Here is a 21,750-nt window from a genome sequence, read left to right on the forward strand (position 1 = left end):
CATTTGTTAAAGAGACTCTTTTTCCCATTGCATATTCTTGCCTCCTTTGTCAAAGATTAATTGACTATATCATTGGGAATTTATTTCTGGGCTGTCTATTCTGTTCCATTGATCTATGGGTCTGTTTTTGTGCTAGTACCATACTGGTTTGTTTACTACAGTTTTATAGTGTAATTTGAAATATGAGATTGTGAGAACTCCAGTTTTGTTTTTCATTTTCAAGATTTCTTTGGCTATTTGGGGTCTTTCATGGTTCCATACAAATTTTAGGTTTGTTGGAATTTTGTGAAAAATGCTGTTAGTATTTTGATAGGAATTGTTTTGGGTACTATGGCCATTTTAACAGCATTTGTTCTTGCAATCCATGAGCGTGGAATGTCTTTACATTTCTTTGTGTGTCTTCATTTGCTTTCATCAATATTTTATAGTTTTCAGATTATGATGGGTCTTTCACCTTCTTGGTTAAGTTTATTCCAAGATATTTTATTATTTTGGTGCAGTTTTAAATGGGATAGTTTTCTTAATTTCTCTTTCTGCTACTTCATTATTAGAGTATAGATATGAAATGGATTTCTCTTATTGATTTTGTATCCTTCCAACTTACTGAATTTGTTTATCAACTCTAGTAATTTTTTGATGGGGTCTCTAGAGTTTTCTCTATATAGTATCTTGTTCTCTGCAATTGGTGAAAGTTTTACTTATTATTTATCAATTTGGATGCCCTTTATTCTTTTTTCTTGTCTGATTTCTATGTCTAGGACTTCCAGTACTATCTCGAATAAAAGTGGTGAGAATGGACATTTATGGCTTGTTCTTGACCTTAGGGGAACAGTGTTTCACCACTGAGTATGAGATTAGCTTTGAGATTTTCATGTATGGCCTTTATTATGTTGAAGTTAAGTTCCCTGTAACATACTTTTCTGGGAGTTTTTATCATAAATGGATGTTGTACTTTTACTTCATCTATTGAAATGATCATATAGATTTTATCCTTCATCATGTTGATTTCTGAATATTCAACTACCCTTGCATCCCAGGAATACATGCCACTTGCTTGCAATGAATAATGTTTTTAATATATTGTTGAATTCCATTTGCTAATACTTTGTTGAGGATTTTTGCATCTAAGTTTATCAGAGGTATATATTGACTTGTAGTTTTGTTGTTGTTGTTGTTATTGTTGTTGTTGCTTTTAAGTGTCTTTATCTGGTTTCAGTATCAGGGTAAAGATGGCCTCACAGAATGAATTTGGAAGTTTTCCTTCCTCTTCTATTTTTTGGAATAGTTTGAAAAGGATAGATTTTACATCTTAATTAAATGTTTTGTAGAATTCACCTGTGAAGCTGTCTGGTGTTGGACTTTGTTTTTTGGTGAATTTTTTAAATTGCTGATTCAATTTCACTGCTGGTAGTCAGACTATTCAAATTTTCTATTTCTTCTTGATTCAGTTTTGGGAGGTTCTATGTTTTCTAGGAACTTACCATTTCTTCTAGATTGTCCAATTTGTTGGCCTGTAGTTTTTCATAATATTCTCTTAGGATCCTTTGTATTTCTGTGGTCTCAGATGTTATTTGTCCTCTTTCACTTCTGATTTTGAGTCCTCTCTCTCTCTCTCTCTCTCTCTCTCTCTCTCTCTATGAGTCTGGTGAAGGGCTTATCAATTTTGTTGATCTTTTCAAAGAACCAGCTCCTGTTTTCATTTATCTGTTCTGTTTTGCTTCCTGAGATAGTACTGTTTGACTATAAACTTCCCTTTTAGTACAGTTATTGCTGAATCCCAAAGATTTTTGACCATGTGTCTTCACTTTAATTTGTCTCCATGTATTTTCTTTATTTCATCTTTGATTTCTAAGTTGACCCATTTATTGTTTAATAATGTGTTATTTAAGCTCCATGCATTTGTGCTCTTTCCAGATTTTTTTTTCTTGTGCTTGATATCTAATTTCGTAGAGTTGTGGTTAGAAAAGGTGCATAGTATCACTCTGATCATTTTAAATTTGTTATGACTTGTTTTTGTGGCCTAACGTGATCTATTCTGGAAAATGTTCCATGTGCACTTGAAAATAATGTGTATTCTGCTGTTTTAGGATGGAATGTTTGGAATACATCTCTGTTAGATCCATCTGGTTCAATGTGTCATTCAAAGCCATTGTTCCTTTTGATTTTCTGTTTAGATTATCTGTCCATTGATATAAGTGAGGTATTGTCCCCTACTATTGTTTTATTATTATCAATGAGTTCCTTTATGTTTATTGTTAATTGTTTTATGTATTTGGTTCCTCCTTTGTTGTGTGAATTAATGTCTAAAATTTTTATATCTTTTTGTTGGATTGTCCCCTTTATTATTATATGATATTCTTTGCCCCAGTACATTATTTTAAAGATATAAATACTGCTACTCCAGCTTTGTTTTCACAGACATTTGCATGATAAATGCTTCTTCATCCTTTCATTTTCAATCTGCATGTGTCTTGGCTCTGAAATGAGTCTCTTGTAGGCAGCATATAGATGAGTCTTGATTTTTTTCCATTGTCACCATGTGTCTCTTGATTGGAACATTTAGTCCATTTACATTCAAAATAATTTTTGATTGGTATGTATGGTATGTACTTCCATTTTGTTACTTGTTTTATAGTTGTTTTCATAATTCTTCTCTGTTCCTTTCTCCTATTGCTCTTTTCTCACATGATTAGTTGACTTTCTTTAGTATAGCTTGCTTGGTGGTAATGAATTCCTTTAACTTTTGTTTGTCTGGGGAATTCTTTATTTCTCCTTCTATTCTGAATGATAGCTTTGCTGAATAGAGTGGTCTCAGCTGCAGGTTGTTTTTCTTTCAGCACTCTGAATGTAACATGCCACTCCCATCTGTCTTGCCAAGTTTCTGTTGAAAAATCTCATAGTCCTAAGGAGTTTCCCTTGTATGTAACTGTTTTCTTTTCTCTTGCTGCTTTTAAAATTCTCTATCAGTACTTGTTGCCATTTTAATTACTATGTGTCTTGGGGTCCCTGGGTGGCTCAGTCTGTTAAGCATCCAACTCTTGGTTTTGGCTCAGGTCATGATCTCACACAATTCATGAGGTTGAGCCCCATATTGGTCTCCGTGCTGACAGCATGGAGCCTACTTAGGATTCTCTTTATCTCCCTCTCTGTGCCTCTCCACCTCCCTTCCCTCTAAATAAATAAATAAATAAATAAATAAATAAATAAATAAATAAATTTGAAGAAAAATTACTATGTGTCTTGATATGGAGCTCCTTGGATTGAATTTTTGGGGATATCTCTGTACTTCCTGGATCTAGATTCCTGGTTCCTTTCCCAAATTTGGGAAGTTTCAACTGTTATTTCCTTAAATAAACTTTCTGCCCCCTTTTCTCCCTTCTCCTTCTGGAATTCCTGTAATGTGGATGTTACTATGCTTCATGGTGTTGTTGAGTTCCATGTATCTATCTTCACTTTTTATTATTAATTTTTGTCTTTGCTGCTCAGCTTGATTGCTTTCCATTACTCTGTCCCCCAGATCACTGATCTGTTCTCCTGTGTCCTCTAGTCTATTCATTCCACCTACTATATTCTTAATTTCAATTATTGAGTTCTTCATATTTTCTATCTCTTTGTTAAGGGTCCCACTAAGGTTCTACACTCTTTTTGAGTCTAGTGAATATCTTTATGACTGTTACTTTAAATTCCAGATCAGGCATATTATCTCCTTTTCACTTAGGTCTTTTACTGTGATTTTGTCCTGTTCTTTCGTTTGGGATATTCTTCTGTCTCCTCATTTTATCTAACTCTCTGTTTCTATGTGTTAAGAAAGTCAGCTACATCTCTTGCTCTTGAAAGTAATGGCCTTATGAGGAAGAGTTCCTGTAGTGTTCAGCTGTGCAGTGTCCCCTGTTCTCCAGAATCTGGTGCTTCAGGGATGTCTCTGTGTGTGTTGTGTGTACCCTCCTGTTGTGGCTCAGCCTCTTTTGCCTTAGTCCAGTCATCTGCAAAGCCTCTTTCCTGTTGTTGGAACAACTGGGTGCCTGCTCCCTGTACTGTTTACAGTCCAGTCTGGGGCCACTTTGGGCTTGAGTTGAGTTAGATCAGGCATTTTCCAGAGATACAGTAGTAGCACCACCCTACAGGACTCTTTACCTGTTTTGTCCCCTGGGAAACTTCTCTTGGTGGGCAGAGTCTCCAGTAAGACAGCTGTCTGCCCCCAGCTCTCTACTGGGGCCACAGTCTGGCTGTTATGTGTGCTTTTTTTCCCCCCTCTGTCCAGGGCAGGAGCCACTTTGGATTGTGTTGGCCCCTGTCAGGGCTGCTTGTACAGTGCTAGGCTTGTGGCACCTTTTTGGATGGGCCCTGGCCAGGAGCATATTGGAGGGGGCAGGTCCCCAGGAGAACATGGGGTGGGGGAAACAGAGGTAGAACGGTTTGAGTAGGCCTGCTAAGCGAGGAGAGCTCCAGCCAGGCTGGAGGGGGGTATACCTACAGGAGAACACAGGGGCCGCCCACACTGTTAGCAAGTTAGGTAGAGAGTGTCAGGCATTGAACTGATTCCCTGAGGTAGCCATATGTTTATGCTGGTGGGCAGAAGAGGAAAAAGGTGCCTGATATCTCCTTTGATACTGGAGAAGCCTACCAAGGAACCCTGCCCCTCCAGCACACACTCTGAAATTAGTAAACATAGATTCCTCCCATACATCTCAGGTGTCTGTCATACTGCTGCTTCTACACTGAGCTCCTAAGGCTGTTTGTTCTGTTGTCTCTTTAAGGGCAGGGACTTAGTTTCCTCTGGCCCTCACCACCCTCTTAGAACCGAGCCTGCTGGCATTTAAAATTCCATGTTTTGAGTCCCACTGATTGCTCATGGTAAGAACTCTTGAAATTCTCAGGCTCTCTGGTTTTCAAAGCCAAATGTTACAGGGATTTTTCTTCCCAGTGTGGGCTCCCTGGTGTGATAGTCTGTTTCTCTTCCCTCTCTATACCTGTGGGGTCATTCCCCCCCTATAGACAGTCCCTCATGTTCCTTTAGCTCCTGACTTTCTCTCTGCCCTTCCCACCCTCTTTAACATGGCCTCTTCTCTACATTTAGCTGTGAAGAGTTCATTCTTCCAGTCTTTGGGTAGTTTCTGGGTTGTTTACACTGATGTGACTGGTATCTAATTGTGTCTGTGGGCAGTGTGTGCTTAGGACCCTCCTACTCTTCTGTCTTTCCCAGAAGTCCCTGAAACTGTATTTTTGATAATTTATCAGTGGGCTACAAAAAGACTCAATTTGCCAACATATATAAAAATGTTTGGCCAAAAAGCAATCGATGATCTTTTCTTATTTTTTGACATGGATAATTTCACATTAGTCCTAAAGCAGTCTTTTCATTACCTTTTTTTTTTCTTTTCAAATCATTGTTCTTTACTTTTGAGTAACATATCTGTCATTGATCTGTAATTGTAATGAAAACCATAGTGCAATACAATTTTTTTTCTTTAAATGGTCCAAATTATTTTAAACTTTGAGTTTATGTGGATACACAATGAAAGATCAAGTTTGAACATGAAAAATGAAGACTTTTATAGATGCATTCTGGAATTTATTTAAATGGCTCTTAAAACAATTGGATTTGCTAAAGAACACCTTGGTGTGGTGAATAAGGCATGTGATTGACACATGGCAGCTAAGACTTAGAGGCTTGGCCTCCTGCTTCCTGACTGTGTGTCTTTAGGTAAGTAAGGATAATGATACTAGACAAGCAGGCTCCAGGCTTCTTCTTTGTAAAAGGGTCCAAATATCAGTACCTACCTGAGAAGAGTTGTGAGACAACACATGAAAATCAATTAGCATAGCCATGCCCTGAATAAATTGCCATTGGTAATAGTATCATTGCCATTTCCTGAGTTCTAGTTCCTGCTTATGAGATTAGTCATACATCATCCATCATACAGTGCAGACACATTTTGGATTTATAATAACATTGGCTTGTTTGCTTATTGAATTATGTTCAGTAAATATGTAATGCATTGTAAATGTTACATAATTCAAGGAATAGCTCCTTATACATATTGTATATAAAATATATAGTCTAGTATATAAAATATGTTTTACATACTCTATAGTTCAAGGAATCCTTCCTTATAAATATTTTCTCTTCTACTTAGAATATTGACATTTGGGGAATATCCACTCTATATACGTTCATTTAATATGGCTGTAGTATACTGATCAGCAGTCAGTTGTGTACATCAGAAGTAATTAATACCATTTCAGTGTCAGTGTATTCATATTTTGTCAATATATTTACTTTGAATCTCATTAAGAAACAAATGGTGTCAAAATTTGGGTTAAATACAGAGACAAACTATTAGTGATTTACTCATTTTTGGTCAGTTTGTGTTTAAATGTGTGGATAGCAGCAAATGGCTTATTTGAGTGGTTGAAATGTTTTCTCATTCAATGTAGTATTCTTTTCTTGATTAACAAGTAAGTGCTAGTTAACACTATTTGATGCTATGGCTATTTAGCACCTTCTGCAAAAGACAGGTCAGAGCCATTTGATTTGTTGAGGTAACTGTGCATTCAGCATTATGCAAAACACAATAACCCAGGATGCATGGTTTAGCTTTGACCTTAACCGGCAATTATTTCTCCATGAAGCTCTGCCAGTGCCTTTGTCAAGTACTTGTACTTTACCCACCAATTAGCTAATTTTCAAGTTCTGAGGTTAATCTTTATCTGTGTTACCTTTAAACTAAATACTTATTGGTCCCTTAAGCACTTTAGTACTTTAGAAAACTAGTTGGAGTGAACCTCCTTGCCTGAGTCAGTTATGGCATGACCCTTTCATACAGGCTCCTTTGAAGATGTGAGGAGATTATATATTAGGCAGAGATGATCGGAGCAGTCTACTTTATGGAGAGAATCAGCCCAGTATGCATCGCGTGTACCGTGTTTCCTTTTGCCAAAGGACACACACTGGTCATTCAGATCAGAGACGGCCTTCAGTTACTATAGCTGAAATACACCACTTTGATCTGTGTCTTCTTAGATTCAACATAAACTTTTATGGAGTATGCCTTTGAAAGGTCCATGCTGGCACTCAGAGGGTCACTATAGAGTAGTACACTCTTTTAACATATGAGACGAAATGATATTTTTGTGTTTGGTGGAATGGTAATCTATGAAACACAAGTGTGAACCCACTTTTCTTCCGTAGCTACCAACCTGAAGCACATACAAGTATGCTAAAACGTCTTTTACCTTGGTATATTTATATTATAATAAGGTTTTTATCAGTGTATCTATACATATTTGGGTATATTTGTTCACAAATTCTTAAAGTAACATGGCTATATATGTTTTGTCTTAAGTTCAGTGAGTGCTATATTTCATTCTGAGGAGTGCTTGAGGTTATTCACATTGAGTTTATTACATATGGAATAAAGAGAGTCTATTTTACTTCTCTTTCACAATCCTATGAACAGTTCACTTATATCATTAAAAAGTAGACCCACCACATAACTAACCATGCTCATGAATATTTAGTTTTTATCACTCCATTATTCTTTAAATGGATTCTTAGCATAACCCTTGTTTGGCCCATAGAATATAATTGAGGGGATAATATGCAGTTACAAGAGAGTAAAGTTTCCAAGAGGAAAGGAAAGTCTTCACTGAGCACTCATTTTAGGTAGCTGGGGTATTTACCCACCTCTGGCCCTATCAGGGTACAATGCAATTTCATGTCACATATTTGATCTCAGAATTAGTAAGTGATAACTTGGAGTAGGAAGCCTTATTCTTGACCAGCATTAATTTAGAGAAAACTGAGACTACCAACTCAAATGTAGACCCATTTTGTAAATCACTTGCTCATTAGAAAGTCCCTGTGGTTTTACCCTCTCTCACCTACCTACAGCGTAAAGCGGTAATGAGAGTGATCAATATTTACCTTTAAGGCTTCAGGGTATGTTTTTATATCAAATCTTCATGGATCTATAGTGCCTTCTTTTCTGTCTCAATCCTGACTAATAATACACAGTTTATCTTTCTTCATTTCAGACTAATATATTATTTTTCTTCTGTTTATTCCTTGTTATTCAAAAATGGTTTCTCTACTATTAGTGTTTCATGTAATTTTGTTTGATGATTTTTAGTAGGAGAAAATAAGGTCTGTATTTTTGTTTGTGATCTTGTCCTAATTTAAATTTTTTAATTAAACATTTTTTAACGTTTATTTATTATTGAGAGATAGAGACAGAGCATGAGCATGGGAGGGGCAGTGAGAGGGGGAGACACAGAATCCAAAGCAGGCTCCAGGGTCTGAGCTATTAGCACAGAGCCCAACTTGGGGCTTGAACTCACAAACCATGAGATCATGACCTGAGACAAAGTTGGATGCTTAACCGACTGAGCCAGCCAGGCACCCCTAATCTTGTTCTAATTATACCTGTTTTGTTTCCAGTTGTAGTTCTGCAATTAATATTTATGTTTGTTAACATCCATGTGCTTAGTCCTGTGAATAGTAGTAGATGCATTACAGTACAATCTGTTCAACAAGACTGATGGATATCCATGTCCTAAGTACTATAATGATAAGCTTTGGTGTATAGTTCCTAGATTATATAGTTCCTAGATTACTATTATTTTAGTGCCTACTACATTCACTAGATTTTTTATGAATATTTCTGAGCTCAATAAACTGACTTGGGTCTCTAAGGCACTGAAATAAGGGCAGGGTTTAGAGATGGAAAAAATAGGCCAAATGCTTTTTTTTAATAAGAAAAAAACTAGGGGCACATAATTTTCTTCAACAGTATTTAACATTTGGACTTGAGTTATGCAGAGAAATTCGGTTTGGGAAGCAAGCCTTCCATGGACAGGAACTGGGCAGCAGACTTGAGACTGTCACATAACATCCTGGCGCATGTGGCCAGTGGGTTGTAGAGTGCCATGCAAATTGAGAACAGTTGTGGCTATGGAATGAATGGGGGTTTGGTCTGCGTGCCAAGTCAATGTAAGGAATGAAAGCTACATCCCATGAAGGTGGTTTCGTGACAACCCTGGCTTTCAGCAAGTTGATGAAAAGCTTTATTATTCCAATTCCATTACAGTTGCAGGAATCCTTTTGGGGGTTAAGCGTACCCAAGAGTATTACCTCATTTGCACAGAACCTCACAAATTTCAGTGATTGATTTTATAAATATACATGTGTCTGACTTAGCATAATCAAAACCATGCATTAAAATATTTAAGAGTGTAATTGCAATATACCTTTCAAATCGATATGTAGCATCTGTTTGGATTTATCCCTGTATCTGTCAGATAAGCTTCTATTAATCTTCAAGACCTAATTCACATATTAATTTTCCATCTTCTCCTAGGTGAATAGTTTTCACCACAAGGTTGTACCAAGATATTTCATAATTAGGAGCAAAGACTAGGCATCAGACAACTTAATTGTGAATCCTAGGTCTGCTAATTACCAGCCGTTTGAAATTGGGGTAACCATCTCATGGCTTTAAATCTTGATTTCTTCATCTGTAAAATGATAGAATAGTAGCAATTTAATAATAGTAACTGAACTTATTTTGGGAGTGGTAAGTGACATAGTATATAGTAAACATATATAAAGTGCTTATATAAAACTCATTTAATATTAGTCCTGTTTTTTGTAGGTGGAACTTAATATTATTTACTTAGGACTTTTGATATTTTTGTTCTAAATTTTTGCTTGTAGATTGCTTCCTCTTTTAGATTGGGTCTCTTTCCATACAGCAATAACTTGCTATGTATTGTTCTTTCCTCAGTAGCTAACATGTGTTCTGAACACATATTTTATTAATTTAGGGTAAATAAAGAAGAGTGCCATTCCTTCTCAAAATGCTGGCAGAGAGGGGGCACCTGGGTGGCTCAGTTGGTTGAGCTTCTGACTCTTGGTTTTGGCTCAGGTTATGATCTTACCAGTTGTGAGATCAAGCCCGCATTGGGCTCTGTGCTGACAGCATGGAGCCTCTTGGGATTCTCCCTCCCCCTGTCTCTCTCTGCCCTTTCCCTGCTCACAAGGGCACATGCCTGTATTTTCTCTTTGTCTCTCTCTCTCAAAATAAATAAACATTAAGAAAACTGCTGCCAGAAGGACTTACCAGATACACATCAATCTTATTTTACCTCAGTGCTACCCACCACCTGTCCTAAAGCCTCTGATATCCCACACATGAAAATCAAGCTCTTTTGAAAACTACCTCACTGGTGTTGATTCCTGTCACTTTGCCCAACAATCTGTATATTGAAACCATTTTGTCTCCTCAAACACACTAGTGATTCACATGTGTTTTTGTCCTTTCTCTCACTGTTATTGGTTACTCATATCTAGGATTGTCCTTGCCTTATTTATTTATCTAATTTACTTCAAGTCTTAGCTCAGACATCACCTCTCACACTTTCAGCTACGTTTAAGTATACCTCCCCCATGCTCTATTTTGCCTACTTGTCATATGTTTCATAATCTTTATTGTTATTAATTGTTTTTGTCTCTCACCCATGAGATTGTATTCTTTTCAAGGGCAGGCACAATTCCAATACCTTAATTAATTATGAATGTTTTGTCAGAGTTCTTAGTTTGTTGAAAAGATTGAGATTGGATAAACGTGTTGAGACGAACTGAATATTTTATATAGAGTTTAGCTTTCTTGATACAGCTTTTTGACGTGTTCAAAAGGACACAATTACTATTTTTGCCTTTGCCTGTTTAAAATGCTGCTTTGAGGCCCCTACAACTTAGCACTCCAATATATGTAAAAAATTGAACTCAAGAAATAAGTAGCTTTGAGCTCTTAGAAAAAGAAAAAGGATTTGGTTCTTCTTGAAGCAGGGTCTTTAGCCTTCCATATCTTTCTGTGATTTCAATCAGTGCATAGCAAGCAAGTTCTGCAGGATCCTTACATTTTCTAGGAAAACTTTTCTTCTTTTGCTTCTGTTAATACCTGGCTTCTTTAGAGCATGACATTTAGGTAATATATACACCTTAGGAAAATATGTCTCTTTTAAGTTACATGGTTTCTGGTTATCATACTGGCATAAGTTTTACAGCAGTAGCCAGCTGTGTCAAATTTTGTGAAGAAAGTAAAGTCCATGAGTAAACCAAGAAATGCATTTATTTCTTTGAAGGTTTTCCTAAGCTCCCCAACCAACCCCTCCCTAAAAAAGCCCAGCACAATACAAGTAATTCTAATTCTATAAAGCTTCCAGCTTCCTGTAAAATAAATTAATTGAAGGCAGTAAGATCTTGTTCCCTCACAGTCCACTGCACCAGGCTGTGTCTCTTCCATCTGAATTTTTTTTCCTTTGAGAATGTTGTGAGTAAAACCCTTGGCTTTCTTCTCATGCCAAGGAAATCCTCTGTAGATTAGGGTACACTGGAGATAACTGTAGTAAACTACACTTCCAATTTCCCATGTCTAATGTTGGTTCCTTAATGTTCACAAACTGTGAGTCAGTTTTGTGATGACTGGTTTTTTTTGGCATAATTTAAGCAAACAATGCTATTGAATTAAATTGCGGTTCAATTGAGACAGACACAATGTAGTTTTTATGTTTTTTTCCTAAAGGGGGTCAACATGGTATGTTCAGTTTGAAATCGATTAATCTTTTAATGCTAGAAGAATTAATATAACTCCTCCTAATAGCCATGGTCATTGCCCACCAAATCACATTGAATGCTTACTATACACTAGGCTCTGGGTTCAGTGGTAACATGCACTATCTCATTTATCAAAGTGTCTAAGGTAACTATTATCTCCATTTTATAGATGATAAATAGGACCATAGAGAGTTCACAGTTACATAGCTTAAAAGTGGAAACAAGTTTTAATTCTACAACATAAGATAATCACTCAAAACATAGGCTTGCATTTGCCTGTTTGTATCTGAGTTTCTAGGTTGAGTAATTTTGGTTTCCAGACAGTTAAACTCCTTGAAAATGAGGAAAATTATATTGTATTTATTTCTCCACTATTTATTACAGAATAGGGATGCAATTAACTTTTGTATCTCAGCCTCGAGTATATGTGTGTATTTACATGATTCAAGATTTCCAGCTGTGATTCTCAGCATTTTTCCGTATTTATTTTACTTCAGGCTACAAATATATACCTTCATTTTATTACTGATCTTTCTTGTCCATGGTCCTGAAGCCCAGAAACTTCCATAAGGAAAAATGACAACAACAATAACAATACGGTGCCATATTCATCAACGATCAAGATAATTGATCCTTATCATATGTGATACCTAACACAGGTTTGTATTTCTTGAAATCTTACCCTAAATTCCCAATTTAAAAGCTGAGAAAACTTAGTAATAAGGAAGCAAAATAGCCGTAAATGTCATTAGCCAAACTATGAGGGACAGAAAGTTAGAGACTGACCAGAGACTCACATTTGGCTTGGAAATGAACTGGGAAGAAGACCCAGCTGAACTGGCTTATTTTCATGGCCTTTAATGATGCTACCTTGCCTTTACTCTTAAATTAACAGAGAAAAAACTGTCGTAAAAGATGAGTGGTTGAATTTTTAATCAGAATTTATCATCCATCATCACCAGCTAGAGAAGTGTGAGCCAGTTAGCCCAACCTAATTAACTTGCTGTGGTAGAGTGCTGGCTGTGATCCCAATAATCATACCACCAATGACTAGCATTTATTGAATGCTCACCGTGATCTTTATAAGCGTTATCCAATCTAATCTTCACTTTAGCCCATGAGAAGTAAAATTCCTATTACGTAGATGGAGCTCCTGATACACAGGGAGATTTAATTGCCCATTTCTCTTGGCATTGTTGAGGGTACATTGTTGAAGCCAGGGTCACCCCACAGTTTATACTCTTAGTCATTCTTCTGTATTGTCTACAGACAATACAGAATCTGTCTTTGTTCAATACACCACTGTAATCTACTGGTAGCTAGCAAAATTGCAGGCATCATCACTTCCAAATACTGACTTTGTGAGTTCATCTAAGACACTGATAAGGAAAAAAATATTTCCATTTTGTTACCTTTGTGTGGATTTTTCCATGTGATCTCATGAAGGACACCTTGAGTTCAATATTATTCTAAGAAAAATGCATTCAGGAAGAATTGTTTGTCATCACTTTTCAGGTGATTATGTATGTATAGTGTAGACATAACTAATCCTTGATAGGGAACAATATGTCACTGACACAAATGACCTTGAGAAATTATTAAGGCTGCCTTATCTGGGCATTTATTTAATGGACATTTCCAAAACCAAGACAAAACAACACACTGTGCCTTTGATGATTCTTGAGACATCCAAAAGGGAAATATAACAGTAGTGCACTACTTCCATACCAGATGCTATACTATGTATTTCACATAATTTACTTTTAATTATCATATCCATTCTTCAGAAATATACATATATAAATATAATTTTTTTGTATGTAACTAAAATGTTATAGTCAGTGAATTATATAGAGTTAAAATCATACTATTATTTTGATTCTAAAACATCAAAAGGTATTAACCACATCAGATGTTACAAACTGTCCAACCTAGTCCAAATGAATTGTATATTGCATGTGTACTCCAATATGTATTTTCCCCCCACAGTGTGTATTCTGTGGTTGTTAGAATTTGTTAACAACATTTAAAAATTTCACAAAGAAACCCAGATTTTCAAACTTTTGAAATAATAGTAATCTGGCAGTATTGGGCTGCACAATAATGTGTGTTCGTGTGTGTGTGTGTGTGTGTGTGTGTGTGTGTGTATTCCTTGGTATGCTTCTAGTTAGAGAAATAGTAAATTAATCAGTGATAGTTTTTAATAAAAAGTGTGGTGGCATAGTAGCCTCAAATATAAAATATACTCTCTTAAAATTTAAGTTTTAGAGGTATCTGTGTGTGTGTGTGTGTGTGTGTGTGTGTGTGTGTGTGTGTGTACATATATATGTATATATTCCTCTTAACAAATGGGCTTAGGGTAATATACAGAGTAACTTTGTCACAGTGTAGTGCAGAGGGAGGCAAGGCCCAGTGAAAGAGTTAGAAAGCATGAGTTTAATGATGATTGTGCTTATTGCTTGTTAAGGGGGCTTTGACAAGTGATTTAAATTCTGAATCCAGCTAGATTTCCTGAAATTGGACAAACTTACAGTCCTAGGTGTAGACCACTAAGTATATAGGAAACTAAAAATTAGATAATGCATATTATGGCAATTTGAGAAATAAAAAGTGAATAGCTTTAGTAGACTGTGTCCAAGATGATGATTGAGCATCAGACATGTCCCTCTGAAAGGCAGAAAAAGATTAAATGAAAAATATAAAGCCAAAAAGAAACTCATAAAAAGGAATGTAGTCTAGTGGCAGCAATATACTAGAAAGTTTGAGGAAACCCTCTGAAATAGAAAGGTGTTGGGATCAGACTGATAGGCAAAAAATACTGGAGAGGAAACTCTGAGACTTTTCTACAAAATCATTGTAGAAATCATTTTCTACAAAAGTGGTTAATAATGTGCACAGAGATGCTTCCAGAATGTTTATCACATCAGTATTTAGCACGGAATTTGGAAGCAAACTTTCACTCTCATCAAAATACGTTCTTTAATAAATCATGCCATATAAATACTTTGGGACATTAATGAAACCATTAAAATGATATTGCAGAATTGTATCCATTAATATAAAAGCTGAAAATCACATTTTTAATTTATTCAGGAAACAGTTATTCAGCTCCTATTATGAATTGGGTAGTATTATGGGTGCTAAAAAGCCAATGGTGATCCCAAACTATCATGACTTTAGCCCCCTTTGGGTTTATGGCCTGTTACATGAAAAACCTCAATCAAGTAAATATGCATATGAATGAATGTGAAGTTACAACTGTGAAGCACTGTAAAAATAAGTGTGGTCTTAGCAAAGTATGCAAAAATGGTATCTGCTCTAATTGGCCTTCCTACAATCTCTAGGATGGGAGACTTAAGAACTGTGTGCATTCAGGGGTTAAGAATATAGGGGAGGTCAAGAAAGAAAAAAAAAAGGTTATATGGCTTTTTTTAAAACCTAGAAACGGAAATAGGCATAGGTGGCTAGAGGTTAGAGAATAACAGTGATTGTGGGAGATGTTGAACTGGAAAAAAAGGAATTATGAGAGATTTCTCAGCAAACATTAAATATTTCCTCTGTATTAAGCATTATACAGTTATTACATAAAATACTCTCAGAAACTTTTGAGGTAGATGAAGTAGATATGGCTATTTTCATTTCTACAGATAACAACGCTAAAATTAAAGATTTGCCCCTGATTACACAGTCCTGGCAAGGCTGGGTTTTGCATCCAGATTGGATCTTATTCACTTTTAAGACAGACCATGAGGTCTATTTATGAGACATTAAATTTCATCCTAAAAATAAGGTAAAACCATCAGCCTGTTGGCATTTACATACATTCCTCTGATGTTTGTGGTAAGGAGTTTTTAAGAGAAGCAAGAAAGACTACAGCGAGATCAGTTACAAGTTACAATGCAGGGAAGAGATCATGATAGCTTGAACCAGAGAGAGGACAGTAAAAATGGAGAAAAGATGAAATGGGTAACAAGCAAATTAGATCATCTTTGTGATTGATTTGTTGCAGAGAAGTGTGAGGAAGGTGTTAAAGGGGTCTCAGATTTATGATGGGGTGCCTGGTGGCTTAGTTAGTTAAGAGTCTGACTCTTAATTTTGGCTCCGGTCATGATCTCATGGTTTGTGAGTTCAAGCCCCGCATTGAGGTCTGCACTGACAGTGCAGAGCCTGCCTGGGATTCTCTCCCCACTCTCTCTTCGTCTCTCTCTTTTCTCTCTCTCTCTCTCTCTCTCTCTCTCTCTCTTTCTCTTTCAAAATAAATAAACTTAAAAAACAGAGGCATCAGATTTTGACTGATCAACTGTATGAAAGGAGAGACCCTTCCCTAAGATGGGTGACCCTGAACAAGGACCAAGTGGTTGATTGGTCCAGGTGGTTGATTTTCATCTTGCTGAGTGCTTTTGAAATATATAAATGTTGAAACCAAAGCAGATGAATATATAGAGCTGGAACTTTATAGTAATAATTGGACTAGAGATATAGATTGGTGACTCAGCTGTGGATAGTTGACAGTTGAAACTGTGGACTTAAATGAAATTACCTAGGGAAACATATTAATGGGTAAATCAAATATTAAGAGTAATTGTTTCTCAGTCGGTATAAGTATTCTATATACTTTTTTTCTTTACCTGTGTCTATTTTTATTTATTTACTTTTTGTGTCGAGTTTTCATTTAAATTCTAGTTACTTAACATACAGGGCAATGTTGGTTTCAGAAGTAGAATTTAGTGATTCATCACTTACAGCACCCAGTGCTCATCACAAGTGCCTTCCTTAATGCCCACCCCCCATTTAGCCCATCCCTTGTTTGCCTCCCCTAGTTTTAAAAAAGTAATCAGCATATCAGGGCACTTGGGTGGCTCAGTCAGTTAAGTGTCTGACTCTCAATTTCAGCTCAGGTCATGATCTCACAGTTCGTGGGATCAACCCCCAGGTTGGAGTTTGTGGTGATAGTAGGGAGTCTTGGTTGGGATTCTCTCTTGCCTCTCTCTCTGCCCCTCCCCTGCTCATGAGTGTGCATGCTCTCTGTCTCAAAAAAAAAAAAAATAGAAAAAAAACTTAAAAATGTAATCAATACATTGTTTTCTGTGGATGAAAATTAAATAACTTTATTCAGCTTTATTGAGATATAGAGAACAAATAAAATTGTAATATACTTGAAGTGTGTAACAAAATGATTTGATATATGAATACATTGTGAAAGAATTCCTTCCCTCCATCCTTTCATGGAGGAGAAACATCTATATATTAATTAACACATCCACTGCTTCATATTTACCTTTTTGTTTGGTTTTGGTACACCTAAGTTCTCCCCTCTTAGAAAAATTTAATTATATAATAGTGTGTTATCGACTGTAGTCACCATGTTATACATTAGATCCTCAGAAATTATTCATCCTAAACTGAAAGTTTGCATCTTTTTTTTTTTTTACCAACCCCTCCTTATTTCCCCCACTCCACAGCCATTGACAACCAGCATCCTACTGTTTCTCTGCATTCAACTTTATTTTTCAGATTTCATGTGTAAGTGGTACTATGCAATGTTTGTCTTTCTCTATTTGACTTATTTCATTCAGAATAAGGCCTCTAGGTTCCAACTGTGTTGTTACAAATGGAAGGATTTTCTTCTTTTTTAAGGTTGTATAGTATTCCATTATATGTATTTGCCACCTTTTGTTTATCCACTCATCCATAGATGAACATTGAGGTTGTTTCTATACTTTGGCTTTTGTGATATAAAAGGGGATATGAAGAGATATAAAGATGTCTCTTTGAAACAATGATTTAGTTTCTTTGGTTATATACCCACACGTGGGATTGCTGGATCAAGTGGTAGCTCTATTTTTAATTTCTTGTAGTGACTGTACCAGTTTACATTACCACCAACAGTGGACAAGGGTTCCCTTTTTCCATATCCTTGCCAGAATTTGTTATATCCTGGCTTTTTCATAATAAATACCCTAAAAGCCATGAGGTGATAACTCATTGCAGTTTTGATTTGCATTTTCCTGATGATTAGTGATGTTGAGTACCATTTTATGTGCTCATTTGCCATTTGAATGTCTTTGGAAAAATGGGTACTCAGATGTTTTGCCCCTTTTTAAAATTGGTGTTTTTATTGTTGTTACTGAATTGTATGAGTTACCTGTACGTCTTGGATATTAGCCCCTTGTTAAGATATGTGGTTTGCAAATTCCCCCATCATTCCACAGGAATGGGACATTGTTTTGTTGATGGTTTCCTTTTCTAGGCAGAAGATTTTTAATTTGATGTAGGCCCCCTTGTTTGTTTTGGCTTTTGTTGCCTTCGCTTTTGTTATCAAATCTAAAAATTCATTGCCAAGACCGGTATCAAGGTCTTGTAACTCATTTGTTTTCTTCCAGGAGTTTTAGGTTTCAGGCTTTATGTTCAGGTTTTCAATCCATTAAGAGTTGTTGTTGTGTATGGTATAAGATGGTGGTCCATTTTCATTTTTTTGCTTGTGGCTCTTGTGTTTTCCTAACACCATTCATTGAAGAGACTATACTTTTCCTATTGTATATTTTCAGCTCCTTTGTTGAAAATTAATTGAGCATAAATACATGGGGTTCTTTTTGTGCCATTTCTTTTCTATCGATTTTTGTGTCTAGCATACTATTTTTTTTTTGAAAGTTTATTTATTGTCAATGCGGAGCCACATGCAGGGCTGGAACTCATGAACTGCAAGATCATGATCTGAGTCAAAAGGGACAGATGCTTAACTGACTGAGCCACCCAGACTCCCCATAGCATACTATTATGATTATCATAGCTTGTAATATAGTTTGAAATTAGGAAGTGTGACGCTTCCAGCTTTGTTCTATATCAATATTGCTTTGGGTATTTGCGGTCTTTTTTGCTTTCACTCAAACCTTAGAACAGTTGTTTTTTTATTTCTGTAAAAAAAAAATGCCATCAAAATTTTGATAGAGCTTGCATTGAACCTCTTGATTGTTTTAGGTAGTACAGACATTATTTTTAAGTGGTAGGTTCCTCACCCAACATGGGGCTCAACTCATGATCATGAAATTAAGAGTCACATGCTCTGCCAACTAAGTCAGCCAGGTGCCCCAGTATTTTTAACATTGGTTCTTCCAGTTCTTGAGCATGGAATATCTTTCCATTTATTTGTGTCTTCTTCAATTCTCTCATCAATGCCTTGTTATTTTCAGTGTACAGATTTTCCTGTTTGGTTAAAGTTATTGCAAACATTGTATTATATTTGATGCTATTGTAAATGGGATTCTTTTTCCAATTTCTGTTTTTGTTTGTTCATTGTTAGTGCACAGAAAGGTAAATGGGGGTACCTGGATGGCTCAGTTGGTTGAGTGTCTGACTCTTGATTTTGGCTCAGGTCATTAACTCACAGTCATGAGATTGAGCCCTGCGTCAGGCTGCATGCTGAGCATGGAACCTGCTTGGGATTCTCTTTCCTTCTCTCTCTGCCCCTCCCTAACTCATTCTCTCTTGCTCTCTCTAAATAAATAGACATTTCAAAAAGAAGAAATGTAAATGTATTTTGTTTGTTAATTTTGTATCAGGCAGCTTTTCTGAATTCATTTATTAGTCTAACAATTTTTTGGTGGAGTTTTTAGCATTTTCTACATGCAATATCATATCACCTGTAACAAAAAATTATACTTATTCCTTCTGATTTGAATGCCTTTTATTTATTTTTCTTGGTTTACTTGCTCTGGCTATGGTTTCCAGGACTATTTTGAATAAAAGTGGCAAGAGTAGGAATCTTTGTCTTTTTCTGAATCTTAGAGGAAAAGTTTTCAATTTTCACCCTTGAGTATGATGCCGATTTGTGGGCTTGTCATTTATGGGCTTTATTGTATAGAGGTATGTTTCTTCTATACCCAATTTGTTTTAGTGTCTTTATCACAAAGTGATGTTGAATTTCATCAAATATTTTTTTCTGTGTCTGTTTAGGTGACCACATGATTTTTATCTTTTGTTAATGTGGTGTATCACATTTATTGATTTTCATATGTTGAACCATCCTTGCATCCCAGAAATTAATCCCACTTGATCATTGTATATGATCCTTTTAAAGTAATATTCAATATTGTTTGAATATTTTTGTGAGAATTTTGCATCTGTGCTCATTAGGGATGTTGGCTTGTGGTTTTCTTCCCTTGTAGTGTCTTTATCTGCTTGATATCATGGTAATACTGGCCTCATAAAATGAGTTTGGAAATATTCCCTCCTCTTATTTTTCATGGAAGAGTTTGAGAAGTTTTGGTATAAGTCTTCTTTAAATGTTTGCTGCAATTCACCAGTGAAGCCATTTGGTCCTGGTCTTCTCATTGTTGGGATATTTTTAATTACTGATTCAATCTCCTTGCTAGTAATTGGTCTGCTCTGATTTTATATTTCTTTCTGAAGAAAGAATGAATGTTTTCAGGAATTTATATGTTTTATCTAGGTAAATGAAGTTTAAAAAATATTAAGGAAAAAAGTTAAAACTTAAAATGATAGAATAAATATCATTGTACATCCTGCAAAGGGTAAAGGTGAGAGTTCAAGAATGGACCCAGGGTTTCATGTCTGGATTTAAGAGGCTTTTCTTATCTCATTCTTTTGTAGTACGTGTTCCACTTGGCTGATGACCATTTCCTCTGACTCTCTGATAGTATCATCTCCATCCAGACTCTCTCTGTCAAATATGTCACCTGACAGCAATGCAAGCTGTTGGCAGAACTCATCAACAAAGCTTGCATTCAGTTTCACTTACTCTTTGACAGAGTGTATATGATAAGCATCCTGTCACTTAGAATGCTGTTGTCATTTGCTGGTGTGCAGATTTAGTTGTCATGATGAAGTGAGCAAATTCTGGTAGTGGGTGAGCTAGACTCACTAAGTAGTATTTTCTGTCACAGTGTGTTTATCATGCACTATTTGGTGCATTCTTTACTAAGAAACTTAATTACTTAACAGCTCTAGATATATATCTTTGTGAGTTGTATATATGTGTGAATATATGCCAAGCTGTTTTGTTGCATTTGACACATTTCTGCAAAGACACTGTGAGAAAAGGAAGGCAATGAGACCTTCTGTTTCTGTTTTGAGTCAGAAAAGCTGCCACTTAGTCATCATGTGGTTCTCTACTATATTTCCATGAAAATAATATCAGACATAGTAAACCTATGTTTTTAAATTTAATACTTAAAAATATACTGTCACTCTCCCATAGCAAAACAAAACTTAACAAGCATGAACAAAATCTTCAAAATGTCAATGTAATATTGTGTTAAGTAATCGTATTTGGCTATGAAATACTTAATGCTTTTCAAATGAACTTCACTGAACACTTCTATCTCTAACAGAGTTTATTAAAATGCTCATTTTGATTACTTATAACTGTTGTATCAATTTAGTATTTCCAATAGTAGTTAGAGTAAGCACAATTTAATTAAATATCTTGGAGGAGGAAATTGATTTCAGAGCAAAAGTTGCTGTTTGAAATTACTTAATTGGACCTCAGATTTTGCTTGTTAATGGAGTTACCTTTGTATATCCAATTGTAATAGTTTAAGCTATCCATGTGGCATAATGGATGTGTTCCTGTCTATAGAACTACAAATTTCAAGTAAGTCAAAACATAACAAGAAATCACCAAACCAGAGCACATAAATATTGACTATGGATAGCAAAGCACATTTCATATTTATATTAAAAGTTGGAAACTCCCTATAAATAGCCATGTTCCCAGGACATTCTTATATTCTCTGAATGCGGGGAAACTCTACATCTTGCTTTATTATGCCATCAAAACAGGTGGATGGGATTGATCTTCTAAAGATTAAATTTTAAATTGTTGTTTAAAGTTCTATCTGAAGTATGATAGACATCCTTTTTCTCAAGTTACATAAGATGTGTTCTGGATAATCTGAGTTATGTGAAGATGTAAGATTCTAGGAATTTAAGGAATTAAATTGTATTTTTCATTTCAGTACAGATGATTTTTAGCAGAAAACAATTTTTGGCAAAAAATTATTTACCAGAGTGAGGTTAGGTTTCAGAACACATGAAATCATTTAGAAACAATTCTCTTGCAGTAAAGAAATTTGCTGATTCTTCCATGTGGAATTCAAACTCTTCCTTTTGTC

The 21,750-nt window shown here is 35.8% G+C and overlaps 1 protein-coding gene across 2 annotated transcripts in view; it reads left to right on the plus strand.

Moving 5' to 3' along the window:
- The window catches only part of DPP10 (dipeptidyl peptidase like 10), a 634,998-nt gene that overhangs the window by 43,247 nt on the left and 570,001 nt on the right, over positions 1 to 21,750 (plus strand). The window lies entirely within an intron of this gene.

The sequence above is a fragment of the Panthera pardus genome, unplaced genomic scaffold (genome assembly GCF_024362965.1).
Source record: "Panthera pardus isolate Hobbes unplaced genomic scaffold, ASM2436296v1 HiC_scaffold_10, whole genome shotgun sequence".
Taxonomy (NCBI): Eukaryota; Metazoa; Chordata; class Mammalia; order Carnivora; family Felidae; genus Panthera; species Panthera pardus.